We start from the raw sequence: 15891 nt of genomic DNA, 5'->3' as shown, positions 1-15891 counted from the left end.
CTTTCTAACTCAGTTTGATTAGATTAGATTAAACTACTCACAGTGTGGAAACAGGCCCTTCGGCCCAACAAGTCCACACCGACCCGCCGAAGCCCAACCCACCCATACCCCTACATTTACCCCTTCAACTAACACTACGGGCAATTTAACATGGCCAATTCACCTGCCCTGCACACCTTTGGACTGTGGGAAGAAACCGGAGCACCCAAAGGAAACCCACGCAGACACGGGGAGAATGTGCAAACGCCACACAGTCAGTCACCTGAGTTCTGGAACATGTTCAGACTCGGTATACAGACAACTCAGTTTAAACAAAACTATTGCTCTCTCTCTCTTTCAGTTGTATCGTGCTTTTGCTTTAAAGAAAGATTTGAAAGAATCTTGAAAATACTGAGGGTAACTCTGCACATCCTAATACATCGACAATCAACTGGTTACCATTTATCTTGCAATCACCTCCGCTTGAAGAGATTACCTGGGCATGATCATGTTGGCATTTGTGAAAACTAGCTGTGTGCCAATTGGCTGTGTACAAATTCCCACATTACAACAGTCATCATACTTCAAAATGCTCTGTATTGCCTGTAAAATGTTTCAGGGATACCCTTACATTGAGGAAAGATGCCACATAATTGCAAAGTCCTTCTTCCAACTGCCCTTCGCAGTGAGAAACTGGAGGACAGTGTAACTGGATCAATCAGCAATGTTGTGGGTGCTCCTGTTATTTCAGAGTGGATTTCAGAGAAACAGGAACAATGCTGGATCAAGGTCAGGGCCGGGGCGCTTCCAGGCAACATTAAGCTGTCTAGAAATGATTGCTGATGAATTTAGCAGACAATGTGTTCCATTGACAATGGTGTGTGTTAAAGCTACAGGATCTCACAGTCTACTGCATGCTGACTCTGTGAAAGAGCTATCCAATTAGTTTTGATTTGATTTGATTTGATTTATTGTCACGTGTACCCAAGTACAGTGAAAAACTTTGTTTGGGAGCAGTACAGGCAAATCATAGTAAGGAAGACATAGTAAGGACAGCGTGAGGCATACAGGCTATACCACACAGGATGGGCGTGAAGCCAGATCGACATTTTGTCAGGTTAGAGAGTCCATTCATCAGTCTAGTAATGGCTGAAAAGAAGCTGTTCCTGAACCTGTTAATGTGTCCAGGCTTCCACATCTTCTGCCTGATGGAAGAGGTTGTAGGACATTACTGGGGTGCAATGGGTCTTTGATGATGATGTCGGCAGTCTTTCTGAGACAGCAAGATGTGTAAATGGAGTCCACTAATAGTACGCTGGCTTCCACGGTGGTGTGGGCTATGCACACCACCCTCTGTAGTTACTTACGGTCCTGGGCAGAGCAGTTGTTGCCATACCAGGCTGTTATGTATCCGGACAGTATGCTTTCTATGTTGCATCTGTAGAAGTGGTGAGGGTCCTTATGGACAGGCCACATTTCCAGAGCTGCCTGAGGAAGAGGCAGTGTGGCGGTGCCTTCTTGACCATCGTACCTACATGGGAAGTCCAGGACAGGTTGCCAGTTATCATCACTCAGAGGAACCTGACCCTCTCCACCCTCAACCTCAGTTCCGTTGATGTAGATAAGGGCGTATTCTCCTTTCTTTCTGAAGTCAATGATCAGTTCTTTAGTTTTGCAGACATCGAGAGAGGGGTTGATCTCACTGCACCGCATTACCATACCCTCTACTTTCCTTCTGTATTTTGACTCATCGTTGTTGATATCTGCCCTACTAGTCAATAAGCAAGAGTCTGACGTAGGTGTCCTTGTTGTTCAGATGTTCCAGAGGTGAGTGCAGGGCTAAGGATTAGATTAGATTAGATTAGATTAGATTAGATTAGATTACTATGTGGAAACAGGCCCTTTGGCCCAACAAGTCCACACCGCCCCGCCGAAGCGCAACCCACCCATACCCCTACATTTATCTCACACTACGGGCAATTTAGCATGGCCAATTCACCTGACCTGCACCTCTTTGGACTGTGGGAGGAAACCGGAGTACCCGGAGGAAACCCACGCAGACAAGGGGAGAACGTGCAAACTCCACACAGTCAGTTGCCTGAGGCGGGAATTGAACCCGGCTCTCTGGCGCTGTGAGGCAGCAGTGCTAACCACTGCCGATGTGACAGGATCACAGCAGGCACTGTGAACCTGTCACATCGGCAGGCTAGGAGTCTGGAATTGATGTAGGCCATGACCAGTCTCTCGAAGCACTTTATGATTCTGGAGGCCAGAATCACTGGGCACTAGTTATTAAGGCACACTGCATGTGCTTTCTTAGGTACAGGGACGACGGTGGTCTTCTTGAAGCAGGTGGGGACTTCGGCTTGTAGGAGGGAGAGGTTGAAGATGTTGGTGAATATCTCTGCCAGCTGGTCTGCACAGGATCTGAGTGCCCGACCCAGGACTCTGTCTGGGCCCATTGCTTTCCTTGAGATGACACTCAGGAAGACCGATCTGATGTCTGCAGCGGTGACGGAGGGGACAGGTGCATCCGGGACTGGCGGTGACACCGCGCCGCTGGCATTCTGCTCAAACCGAGTATAGAAAGCATTGAACACATCAGGGAGGGATGTGTCTTTGTCTGCCATCTTGCTCTGCCTCATTTTGTGTCCCATTTATGTTGTTTACGCCTTGCCACAGGCAGCAGGAGTCTGTGTGGTTGGCTTGGGCTTCTAACTCGGTCTGGTACTGCCACTTGGCATCCATGGCTTTGCAATGGTCATATCTGGATTTCCTGGGCCATCCGAACTTGAATGCTGCATGCCCGATCTTCAGTAGGGAATGCATTTCCCGGTTTTTCCAAAGTTTTCGGTTGAGCAACACCCGGATTGATTTCTTTGGTACACAGTCCTCCACACATTGCTGATGGCGTCCTGTGACAGTGATGGCTTCCTTGTCCAGCTTTTCCACGCAGTAATTGAACACAGTCCAGTCCACTGATTCCGAGCAGTCCCGGAGACGGTCTTCCACTGCCTTGGACCAGCACTGTATTACTTTCTGTGAAGGATCCTCCCAATTCAGCTTCTGCTTGTAAGCCTGGGAGGAGGAACACAGCACTGGGATCTGATTTGCCGAAGTGTGGGTGAGGGATGGAATGTAGCAGTGGTCCAGGATGTTGGGCCCTCTGACAGGCCAGGAGATGCGTTGGTGATACTTTGGCAGCACCATCTTGAGGTTAGCCTGGTTGAAGTCACCGGCCATGATGAACAAGACCAGGAGTTTTTGTGCTGATGTTAATTTCATCCACGGCAGTCTTCACATCTGCAAAGGGTGGTATGTAGACTGCTGTCAGGATGGTGGAGGTGAAATGTCAGGACAGCATGTATTCTAGGTACGGGGAATGGTGGCTTGCCAGATTCACCATCTCTGAGTACTAGGAGTGTTGATTAGGAAGCATACCCCTTCACCCTTTGCCTTATCATTGGTCCCACCTTTCCACCTCCCAGCTCACTTTCCTTTCAGATCCAATTCTTTTTGAATGTGACCACAGAATGTGCTCTCACCCCCTTTACATGCACTGCATTCAGACGGCACCAACTCGCTACCCAAATCAGACCAAAAGGCAGCCGACCATGTTAATATTACACACGGTCCTTCTCTCACTGTTTTGTGGAATTGCCTACGTATCAATTTCTATAAACCAATTTCTTTGAAATAGAGATGAACACAGGCCAACCAGACCAATAATTCATGATCTGTAAATTTGTAATTCATCTCTATATGACAGGGGATGAGACAAAGAGAGAGATAGAGACAGGAAACAAAGAGGGAAGTAAGTGAAGTAAGAATGGGTGAATAAGGGCGAAAAAGAGGCACTCATTAGATATTATCATTTCGTTATTACCAAAAACCAACAACTGCTAATTCATTATACATGCACATTTCTTGATTCAGAAAACTGGATGAAAATCAATTGTAATTTTAATTTATGTTTAATATTTGTTTGTCTCTAACTTATTTGTATTGATTGGTCTTAATGTTGCTCACAATACAGCAGTGTGAGGGTAACAGTTTAAGCATAGGCTTCCTGCTGTGTTGAATAAGAAATCTCTCCAAAATACAGTTAATCTCTCCCTGTTAACAACTTCATGACAGGTCTATCAGCAAAAATAGTAGAGCTAATCTTTCTGAAGAGAAACTTTGAAACACAGCTTCCTAACCCTGCAAGAATCATCTTTCTTGTTGATAGTTACAGAGCTTGAAGCAGTGTCCAGCGTGCAGAATGCCAACCAACCTCGAACTGAAAATCAACTGTGAAAATTTCAAAGTTATTAGCGATGATGTCATTTTTCAAAGCGACAAATCGACATTCTAACGGTGTTGACACAAAAGAAAATGTACAAGGCTCTCTCCCTGGAGGATTGGTCTAAATTCAGAAAGCTACAGTTTTATTCTAATTGTTTTCCTTGTTCTGGCGTGCAGCATTACTCTTGAATGGTGTATTTAATTCCTAATCTATAAAACATTAAGCTTGTTACTATACTCCCTTTCTGGGAGACCCCTATGACAGTCACGCCTGCAGATGCACACTTTAGCCACTAGATGGGGCTTGGCAATCTCAATGAGCTGCAGACCTTCATATGCATTAATATCACTGACAGGGTACTATGAGGGGAATTCACCTCATCCTAAATTTTCAGAAACAGGACAACAGGAACTCCAAAATTCACCATGCTTAACAATGCTGGTAGCACACTTGCTGTTTAGGCCGGAAGGTTGGGGGTTCAAGTCCCACTCCAGGCACTTAATGCAAGTTGTTCCTGAGGGAGTGCTTCATTGTCAGAGGTACAATTGTCTCAGACCAGATTTAAGACATCTGCTCTTCCACATGGGATTGGGGGCTAAAAGTTCTTAAAAATAGTTAGTCATCCATGGTGTTGTGGTTAATATTTATCCCCCAACTTTCTGATTAATTTACATTGATGTTTCAGGGATAACGGCTGTAAAGTAATCTCCAATGTCACAAGGTCTTATAAGGACTATGTAAATGCTTGTACCATTTCACTGGAAATAAAAGCTGAGAGACTCAGCAAACTTCATTCCCGACCCTTGTACCTTCCAGCACCTCTTGTCTCTCCTCACGTGGGTTTTCACAAGTACTTGAATTTCCGAAAGCCCACTATGTGAAATAATTACAGACATGAACCCATGATCCTTACCTAGCCCCACAAAGTCTTTTCAACTCTTTATGCTTCCTATCCAGGCTGAAAGCCTTGCAATTCTGAGGCAGGAGAATGACCTGAAGTATTATTATGCTCCCAATTGACAAAAGACAAGAGACACACTCAAAGAATAGCCAATTTCTGCTTAGACATGCAGAGCTTGTAAAGTCATCATGCTTCATTTTACAGTCAGATATTGCATGAAGATACAATCTGGGTTCATCTCTGCACTGAAACCCAAGTTGCATTTGCAATCATCTTTTCTTTGTACAGAACACTATCAATTACTTTTAAATATTTCTTTGCTGGGCTTAACTTTACATAATGGCTCAGTGGTTAGCATTGCTGCCTCACAGCACCAGGGTCCCAGGTTTGATTCCAGTCTCGGGTGACTGTCTGTGTGGAGTCTGCACATTCTCCCCATGTCTGCTTGGGTTTCCTTCGGGTGCTTTCACAGTCCAAAGATGTGCAGATCAGGGTAAATTCACCGTGCTAAACTGCCCATAGTGTTAGGTGCATTAATCATAGGGAAATGGGTCTGGGTGTTACTCTTTGGAGGGTTGGTGTGGACTGGTTGGGCTGAAGGGCCTGTTTCCACACTGTAGGGAATCTAATCTAATCTAAAATCAAAATCTGCTGCAGAAGAAATCAATGGCTAAATCCACCTGAGGCACAGGCTGTGAATAAAGTTCCTGTGTACATCAGCTGTCACGCAGCAGGAGGACATGCAAATCACATTCTGGTTGTCGACTATTCCAGAAAGATCATTGGAATTGAACAACAAGCTGCATAGAGAAGGAGGACAGGTTTCAGCTGCCCTTTCTGATCTTGGCTGTGCTAGCACTTAGTTAACTATGTGTCCCATGTCTGTGATGTGACCTCCCTGCCACAAAGTAAAAGACATCTGACCCGCCAACTCAAAGATGCACTGTTACTTCACATCATTGTCGCTGATCCCAAAAAGTACCTTCGGGTCTTGTATGGAGGAGCTTGGATGCATCGGCTGTTATCTTCCAAAGTTCCCTGGATTCCAGAAAAACAGCAAGACATAGCGAAGCCACAAATACAACAGCACTATTGAAAAGAGGGAGATGGAAGATTGGAAATATAGGGCACCTCATTTGGGAAGTGCCGGAATCCATTCTAAACGAGACTGGGAGCAGGACATTAAATCACAATGCGATCAGGCAGAGTCAACAGGGATTTATGAAGAGGGAAATGGTGGTTTTACAAATTTACCATGTTTGACGAATTTACAGATTTGGTGCAAAAACGAGAACTAGTCAATGTAGTGTATTTGGAATTCTAAAGGGCTTTTGATATGAACATAGAACATTACAGTGCAGGACAGGCCCTTTGGCCTTCGATGTTGCGGCAACTTGTGAAACCACACAGGTATGGAGATGTTCAGAAGTGTATTTTTATTTGTACATCGGATCTGGGCATTGCTGGCCATGCCAGAATAATAGGCTATCCAATGTGAAGTTGTCGATTTCGGTAGGAATAACAGTAAAAAGGACTATTACTTGAATGGTAAGCAATTGCAGCATGTTGCTGTGCAGAGGGACCTGGCTGTCCTTGTACATAAATCAGAGTTTTGATCTGCAGGTACAACAGGTAATTAGGAAGGCAAATGGAATTTTGTCCTTCATAGCTGAAGGGATTGAGTTTAAAAGCAGGGAGGTTATAACACAGTTGCATGGTGTACTGGTGAGACCACACCTGAAGTACTGTGTGCAGTTTTGGTCTCCTTATTTGAGAAAGGATGTACTGGCACTGGAGGGGGTGCAGAGGTGGTTCACCAGGTTGATTCTGGAGTTGAGGCAGTTGGCTTATGAGGAGAGGCTGAGTAGACTGGGATTTTATTCATTGGAATTTAAAGGAATGAGGAGGTATCTTTTGGAAACATATAAAATTATGAAGGGAATAGATAAGATAGAAGTAGAGAGGGTATTTCCACTGATGCGTGAAACTAGGACAAGAGGGTATAGCCTCAAAATTAGGGGGAGGAGATTTAGGACGGAATTGAGAAGGAACCTCTTCACCCAGAGGGTTGTAAATCTATGGAATTCCCTGCCATAGTGATGTGGTTGAGGCTTCCTTAGTAAACGTTTTCAAAGCGAACCGAGATAATAACTTTACCGTTCAAAAGTTTAAGGGTTATGGTGACAGGGTGGGTAAGTGGAACTGAGGCCGCAAAAAGCTCAGCCAGGACCTTATTGAATGGTGGAGCAGGCTCGAGGGGTCGGATGGCCTTCTCCTGCTCGTAGATCTTATGTTCCCTACATGATATTAGTGAACCAGATGGGTTTTTCCGACAATCAACAATGGATTCATGGTCATTGTTAGACACCTAATTACAGATATTTTCATTGAATTCAAATTCCAGCATCTGCTGTGATGGGATTCGAAACTGGGTCCCCGGATATTATCTGGGTCTCTGGGTTGACAGTCCAGCGATATCTAACCAATCAATAACTGCACTATTCTTGCATGAGGGGTCAGCAGCAGCTGTTGACACTAAAATATAATCTGTTCCCCCCCCAGCAATATCCTCTGCCGAATAAACCTAAAGGCTTCCAGTCTCTTGGCAACATTATAATTACAGATGTTTCTGGCCAGTTCCAGATACATGGAAGCAATTCCATCTTTCAAATTGGCCTCTGATTATAAACTATCAGTTTTGGCAGACAGTCCAGAACGTTCTTATGACACACAACTCTTACAAATGCAGACAAACATTGAACAGATCAATCATATATAAACAGCTGTTAAAATATCACCACAGCTCACGGTAAGCATTTCTGCAAATATAACCAAAACGAAGCTGCTTTTTGCTCCACTAGGCTATCATTAGGACTTTTGCCATGCATTCCAACATTCTCCCAAAGTCTTCACAAATCATCGAGATAGTAAAACAAATTTTGAAAAAAAATCTCTCATTTGCCACAAGCACATTGAAGTTGTTTCGAAGGCTGTTCCATCAGATAGTGAACTGTCTGCTTCTCCTTGAGCATTAGGAAGGTGGATTATCAGGAAGGGCATGTCACTAGCCGAATGGTAAACAATAGGAGATCATGTACCGAAACTGTCAGACCCAATCAGTTACCAACGCTCATTATCTCAGCTTGAACAAGATTGAATTAGACTCAGCTACACCTCTGACCATCGACATTCACATGTCGACTGTTGGTCCTTAATCAGAACATCACCACAAGAACATAGTCTTTCCGATTGTTCATTAAGTGGCGGTACTATGACCCATTGAAACATGGAGATGTAAAGAACCAGTAAGGTGCCAAATTTGACTTCCACTCATCTCTGCTGCACTCTCCCATTGTCCTTCATGGTCACAAAAAGTAAGAACTGTCCAGGTTCCCAATACTATCGTCCGTGACACCAGTTGGAAGCATAACGTGGTGGTGTCAGGTCGGTCCAGGACTGGGCTCAGTTATGATGCCCCACAAAAACATCCCTCCAACATTCAGAAGGGTAAGGATTCCAATTTCGGACCTGGGACAGTAAAATGAGCTGTAGGCCAGCAGCCCAAACTCTGGCTAATGGCCATTTCCCTTGTGTGTACTCAGGTTAGATTGAGAATGTCAGACACTATGATCTCAAAGATCTGCAGAAGCCACAACTAGTGACAATCAAAAGGCACTATAAATAAGAACGAGCTATTACTCATTTGTGAGAACATGAGACTGTTCAAATTTACTGATCCAGTCATGGAGGCAGTGGGTGTGATGAGTCCTATGTACAGAGATCTCACTGCATGGAGGGCTCCGTGACACTGGTTATATTTTTTAAACTGGAGAAACTGGAACTGTTTTCCTGAAAGAAGATTGATAGCAGCATTCAAATCACAACTGGCCTAACCAGGATAGAAGAGAAGGGAAACTTCCCATTGGTCAAAGCATTGAGAACCTGAGGGCATCCATTGAAGGTGACTGGCAAAAAGAATCAAAGGTGACACATGGACAAAGTGGTTAAGGTCTGCAATGCACTACTTGGCAGCGCACTGGAGTCAAGACCAATCGTGACTGTCAAAAGGGAACTGGATGAGAAGCTGAAAGTAAAAACTCCTTGTGTTATGGGCAGGGGATTATGTCGAGCTTAACTGTTCTTGCAGAGAGCCGACCAACAGGCTTAATGTTCCAAAAGGTCCTCCTTTTGTGCTCTAACCATTCTGTAAGTCTACAAATCAAGTGCTCAACAATGACACTTTTGGCCAGCTGTACCTCGATACTAAACATTATCCCCACATGATTTCCAAATGATCATCTTTTTCTAACATGGACCTAGCGATTCACTTTACAGCTGTCAAATGATCGGAAGCAGGTGTGTTTTCAAAGCTGCACAGGGCACATTTCTGTTCAGAGGGTAAATGCTTCCATGCACAAGACTAATTAATATTGTGCAACGTAGTGCACTGCAGCCTTACACATCAATTCAGCCCTGACAATCATCTCAGTGCAGTTCTGTCTGGAGACAGAGAGAAAAAAAAACTCGGGAGCATTTAATTTCACTGCGTTTAATTTCATTTGGAACCAGAGTGGCTGCAATGCATTAAGAAAAACGCAAATAAAAGCTACCTGTCTACTGAGTAAGTGAAAAGCATTGAGAGAGCCACACGGATTACTTAATGTTGCTGTAGGAAGAGCCAGGATTATGGTATTCATTTAAAATGCTGCCCTCTTATAAACCATTCCTTTGAAGTTCACCTGCATGTTGTCTGAATTCAAACCAGCTGTTGGCCTCTGTCATCTGCCCGTCCATACACACAGATGGCTTTGCTTCAGTAACTGGTCCACAGTGACCCTCGAGCTTTTGTACAACCAGACTCGGTCAAACCACTTGGTATCCATGGGATCAATATTCTCTTATGTTAATAAATTACCTTCAACCCAAGGGCTTGCAGTCTCGGTTTAAATGGTCTCACTGCTGATTTCAGTAAGCTCTAATGCTAAGGCCAAGCAATATCATATTTCTAATTAACTGTAGGTTAGGTTAACTTCACAAACAGAACACACAGCACACATGGCAATTACCTTACCACAGACTTAAGATGAATTGGATTTACGGCATTACAGACATTAGAAATGAATGATCGAAACAACATGCATTTAGGTAGCGCATTTCGCAACCGTGGGACATCCCAATGTGTTTTACAACAAATTAAATCCTTTTCAAGTGTAGCCACTGTCACAATGTAGAGAACAAGATCAGCCAATCTGTACACAGCAAGCTCCCAAAACCACAACGTGATACAATCAAGGTAATCATTTGAAGGATGTTGGTTGAGGGAGAACTATCAGCTGGGTCCCTGGGAGAACTCCCCAGCTCTTTTGCACTGTATCTGTTATGCTCAGCTGGGGACGGTGGGGGAGGGGGGGGGGGGGGGGGGGGGGGGAAGAGATATAAAAACAAAACTGCAGATGCTGGAATCAAAAATAGACAGGCAGGAGGCTGGAAGAACACAGCAAGGCAGGCAGCATCAGGAGCTGGAGAATTCGACGTTTCAGGTGTAACCCATCTTCAGGACTGGGGATGGGTGTAAAGGGGAACTGCAGATAAAGGGGTTGGCGGGGGCAGGGTGGTGAGGTGGGGATAGGTGAAGACAGGTAGAGGGTATGACCTGGTTGGTCAATGGGAGGAACGAATCCAGTTGGTGCCAGTGAGGAGAGGAAGGGAGGGGGAGGGGCTGGGAAAGGATTCGGGGGATGGGATGGGAAGGGAAATCATTTGAAATTGGAGAACCTAACATTGAGACCTCTGGGTTGTAGGCAGAAAAAGAGGTGTTGTTCCTCCAATCTGCGCTGTAGTTCATTTTGGCATTGGAGGAGGCCAAGGATGGTCATGTGGGAAAGGGAATGGTTGGGAATTGAAGTGGGCGGTGACTGGGAGGTCCGGTTGGCCTTTGCTCCTTAATTTAACATTTCATCCAACAGATGGCACCACTGAGGTCATGGGGCTCACTCAGTGCCAGTTACTGGAAGAGTGCAAGCGAGAATGCATCCTCAAGTATCTGAAGATGACTTTGAGGGACCATGGCTGATGCTCACATTACTAGCACTTGGACTTGCAATAATACACAGGACCTGAGCTGATTTGGAGTTACCTGGGGGCTTCCAAGAGAGCTGGAGTTTCTATCAGTGACTACCGTGAGGTTCTGGATGGAGCTACAGCACATGAAGCTGTTTAGATGCCTCCAGCGAGTAAGCAGAACAAATGGATTAGCTTCAACCTAGTCTCTGTGCATAGAAATCGTGTGCAAGGCTAGGGTAAAAAAGCAAGGGTGGGGGTGTGGGATCTGAGGTTTGTTTGAAAAGGCAGTGCAGCCACAGTGGGGGCCGAATGGCCTCCTTCAACGCTGTAACAATTCAGTGACTCGGAGATAACTGAGGTCAGTTGGGTTGACAGAAGTGATTGCAATGCTGATTCTCAGCTGGATGTGAGAAAACCAGTCAGGACCCCTGCTTTAGTTCCCATTCAGAAACCACATTGCCCACTCCAAGTTGGAAATCTCTGCACTGGGTGGACCAGACTATGACGAGTATGACATTCCCCGTACTTAGAACCTCAATGCCAGGGTTAGCTTCCCGTGGAACACGCCCCCTCCTGAGCAGTCTGAGTCTCCTGGGAGACTGAAGTTTTCAGAGGAATTAGGAAGAGATGCCAGAAACTGGCAGGAGAGAAACTGGGATCCTGGTTGGTCTGTTGGTCACACCAATGGCTTTTTGAATACCCCAACGTTGGCAGCTCTTGTTGGAGGTTGCCCTGGAGACTGCAACAAACAACCTCCTGCAATTAATTGCCCTGTCGATACACATCACCCCTATTGCTGTGGTACCCGCTTGGACCATTCATGACTGCCAGTCAAGTTGTCATTTGGCCTCCATCTCCAATAGGTCAATAGAATGTTTATAAAACAAATGAAGGCCATTTGTCCAACTGAGCCTGTGCCAACTCTCTGCAACAGCAATTTAGCTAATCCCTGTAGCCCTGCAATCTCTCTCTTCAGGTCGTTAACCAATTTTCTTCGGAAAACCGCGATTGAATTTGACCCCATTGCACTCTCAAAGCACTCAGTCAGAACGCCACATATGACGGAAATAAAATGCTCACAGATTGTAACCATGGAAGTCATCCCCTCCTTTAGTAATTTCTCAAAATGGAATCAATGCTGCATCAGTCCAGGGGAACACTCTGGCCTGTTTCTGTGCTGTACAAATGATGTAATAACCCAAGACAAAACAAAGTGTTTTGATTGATGAATGAACAGAAAATGCCCAAAGCTGGTTCTGTGGCTGTGACGTCACTTGCAAATTCTACAAGGATGAATAAGCATTAAGAGAGCACGTGGTCATGTTCGTGACTGACCTTGGGACACCAGAGAGAGTTCTGGTCGGCAGCAAAGCAAATGTATTTAACCCTTTCTTCATCAGATTGTGATTAAACTCAGAATAGACCTCACAACACCAGAGAGAGGAAAGCAGAATTATTGTTTCGCAAAATCAAAAGAAAAAATAAATCTGTTGTCAAAGGCAAGTCACTGCACTTTCAAGGATCTGATTTACATATATATCTTCCCACATTGCTGGGAGTTTCACACTTATGCAAGATTTGTGGTATCTTCATGTATTATACCTGACAAATACTTGAATTTAGATCAAACTATTTACCTGCACACAGCCTTCTCCCCCCCAACTGACCCCTATCCACACTCCCCCCTCACTGACCCCTATCCACATTCCCCCCCTCACTGACCCCTATCCACATTCCCCCCCCTCACTGACCCCTATCCACACTACCCCCCCAACTGACTCCTATCCACACTCCCCCCTCACTGACCCTATCCACACTACCCCCTCCACTGACCCTATCCACACTTCCCCGCCCCACTGACCCCTATCCACCCTCCCCCCCACTGACCCCTATCCACCCTCCCCCCCCGATCCCTATCCACACTTCCCCCCCACTGACCCCTATCCACACTCCCCCCCACTGACCCCTGACCGCACTCCCCCCCACTGACCCCTGTCCGCACTCCCCCCCACTGACCCCTGACCGCACTCCCCCCCACTGACCCCTGACCGCACTCCCCCCCCACTGACCCCTGTCCGCACTCCCCCCCACTGACCCCTATCCGCACTACCCCCTCACTGGCCCCTATCCGCACTCCCCCCCCACTGACCCCTATCCACACTCTCCCTCACTGACCCCTATCCACACTCCCCCCCCCCCACTAACCCCTATCCACACTCCCCCTCACTGACCCCTATCCACACTCCCCTCTCTGACCCCTTCCCACAGTCCCACCTCACTGACCCCATCCACATTCTACCCCGACCCCAATCACTGTCCCCTATCCGAATTCCCACCTCACTGACCCCTATCTGAAATCCCCCCTCACTGACACCTATCTACATCCCCCCCAATCACTGAGCCCTATCCGAATTCCTCTCTCCCTGACCTCTATCCACATTCCCCCTGTGTATTTCCCCTGGATCAGCTGTGGTAAGCTGTGACTTTTAAATGAATCCGTCAGAAATCATTATAAATGTAAACCAGTCACCCTGTGCCTCTCGCAAACAAGCGTCAGTCCCTGGAGAAGGAAAATTGAGGGGCAGCATGCTCTGTAAACATGGACCATCGAACTGTCTTCTGATTTTTCCTCCACCCATAACACCTTTATCTCCACGTCTGTTTGTCCACATGTCAAAGAGAGGGAGGTTTAAAAGTGGATTAAAAAGTTTTAACTAGCGGAGTTATATCATTGGTATTTCATGATAGTTAATCTGTATTTAGAACCTATTTACTTGTAAAAAAAAAAAATCTGCTTAAGGACAGAAACCTTGCCTATGCTTTCTGTCAACCTGGTTCTGAAGGGCAGGTAAACTGGGGGATTTTGTGTATTTGAATAAAATCTTTAACTTTTTGTGAAGACTCAAAAACAGCAGGTTTGATTTCCAGTGTGCTACCACTATGGTGGTATATGGAAATGTTTCCGTAAAGTACTGAAGGAATGTGTCGAGGTGAAGCATGTATATTTGAACATATGTAAGATAGGGAGGTGATTTCTACAGACACTTTAGAATTCATCCCAGTATGTGCAAAATTCTCTGCAGCGTCTCCGACATTGTGAATGTTGTTGGCTGAGGAACAGCACAGAACTGTTGACGAACAGAGAATGAATTAGATTATCATGGTGCTCTCGGGGGTTAAAGGTAACCAGAAAACAAACATGATAATATCCCATGATATGGCTTTTAAAACTGAGGCAGGCTTCCAAGGATACAAATTGTGCCCTAACCTTCTGGATTTAATATGTTTTGGTGGACTTACACCATACTTTCACTTCTTTGTTCTCAGTCCAAGTGACAATTTTAATTCCACTGAGCACCAGATGTAAAGAAATGGTATGTCACTGTGTGTACTTTATTAGAAATAAAACTCGTTCTGTGGTCATCAAAGACATGTTTTACGAGTCAAAACTGAGCATTGAAACAACCCCTGAAGTCCCAGCAGGGAACAGCAGTATCTGGTTGTTTGTACCATAAGAATTGTCATAAAATACTTAAAAAGTTCAATTCCTGTAATAGTGACTACAGCTGTAATCAGTCACAGGCCCTGTGCTGTTTCAGAAAGGAAGAAATACTTGTTTTTGAACCTTGCGTAAGGAAAAGCTGTAATCTACTGACCAGCAACTGATAAATCTTTGCACATGTAGTTATTTCAAGTTCAATAAGGCAGCAGTGACCTGAATATCAGCAACTAGTTAATGCAAAGGACAGACAAGATACTGGAGTCTCCAGTATATTGAGCAAAGCTCAACCTTGGGCACAATTAAAAAGTAACTTAGGATTTCTGGTTGATGCACAGCGTGACCCAAGTATCCACAAAGAAAGTCAATTGGACACTTACAGACAATAATTGAGACTGACACTCCAGTGCAGGACTGAAAGAATGAAATGTTAATTAGGCATCTTTTAGATGAAACGTTAAATTAAGATGCTCAGGTAGATGTAAAGGTATAATTTGGAAGAACAGGGCATCCTGGAAAATTACTTCTCCTGCAATCAACACCACAAAACAGATTCGCTGGTCATTGTCACATTTTCTTTTGGTGGGAATCCACATTGGATGACGTATTCCCTACATCGAAACAGTGACTATACTCTTTTGTCTACGAACAAAATTGGAACGGGGTGATCATGGCAATTCCAAACCCTTCCCTTCCAATGTAATATGTACAAATTCAGTCATAAATGTTGGAGTTTCGAGGTTTAAATTTTGCGGTTTGCTGAACATATTGAATCCTTCCACTTGGGGAAAAGATCAGATGCAAAAGTCAGTCATTAGGTGCCAGCATTCTCAAACCAGAGTGTAAAAGGGACCAATCTCACAGTGACAGATATGATTGAAGCCTGCACGTTAATCACGTCATTGTTCAGGTTTGCTCGTAATCATTGAGAAAAGAAACTTACCCACAAAGGCAAACCACATCTTTAATTAAAAAGACACATCGGTGCTTCCAATTTCTGTTAGAAAAAACAGCTGTACAGTGCTATCCATTTCATATGACTTGCATGTTCCTGACTGTAGTGTGCACCTCTTGTCTAGGACAGACCTTTCACACATCCAATACTTTTATGTATTTTCTTCCCCTTATTTTGACATCTGTCATTGGATTCTGCTTTAAGAG

At 44.9% G+C, this 15891-nt stretch overlaps 1 protein-coding gene across 4 annotated transcripts in view; it reads right to left on the bottom strand.

The window, feature by feature from the left end:
* Positions 1-15891, bottom strand: part of LOC122555487 (actin remodeling regulator NHS-like) — a 416299-nt gene that overhangs the window by 119788 nt on the left and 280620 nt on the right. The window lies entirely within an intron of this gene.

This window comes from Chiloscyllium plagiosum, unplaced genomic scaffold, assembly GCF_037043375.1.
Source record: "Chiloscyllium plagiosum isolate Xiang-an unplaced genomic scaffold, Cpla_swu_hap1 HiC_scaffold_12, whole genome shotgun sequence".
In the NCBI taxonomy this organism is placed as follows: domain Eukaryota; kingdom Metazoa; phylum Chordata; class Chondrichthyes; order Orectolobiformes; family Hemiscylliidae; genus Chiloscyllium; species Chiloscyllium plagiosum.
Note: the sequence above shows the minus strand (reverse complement) of the source record. Positions and strands in the feature narration are given on the sequence as shown.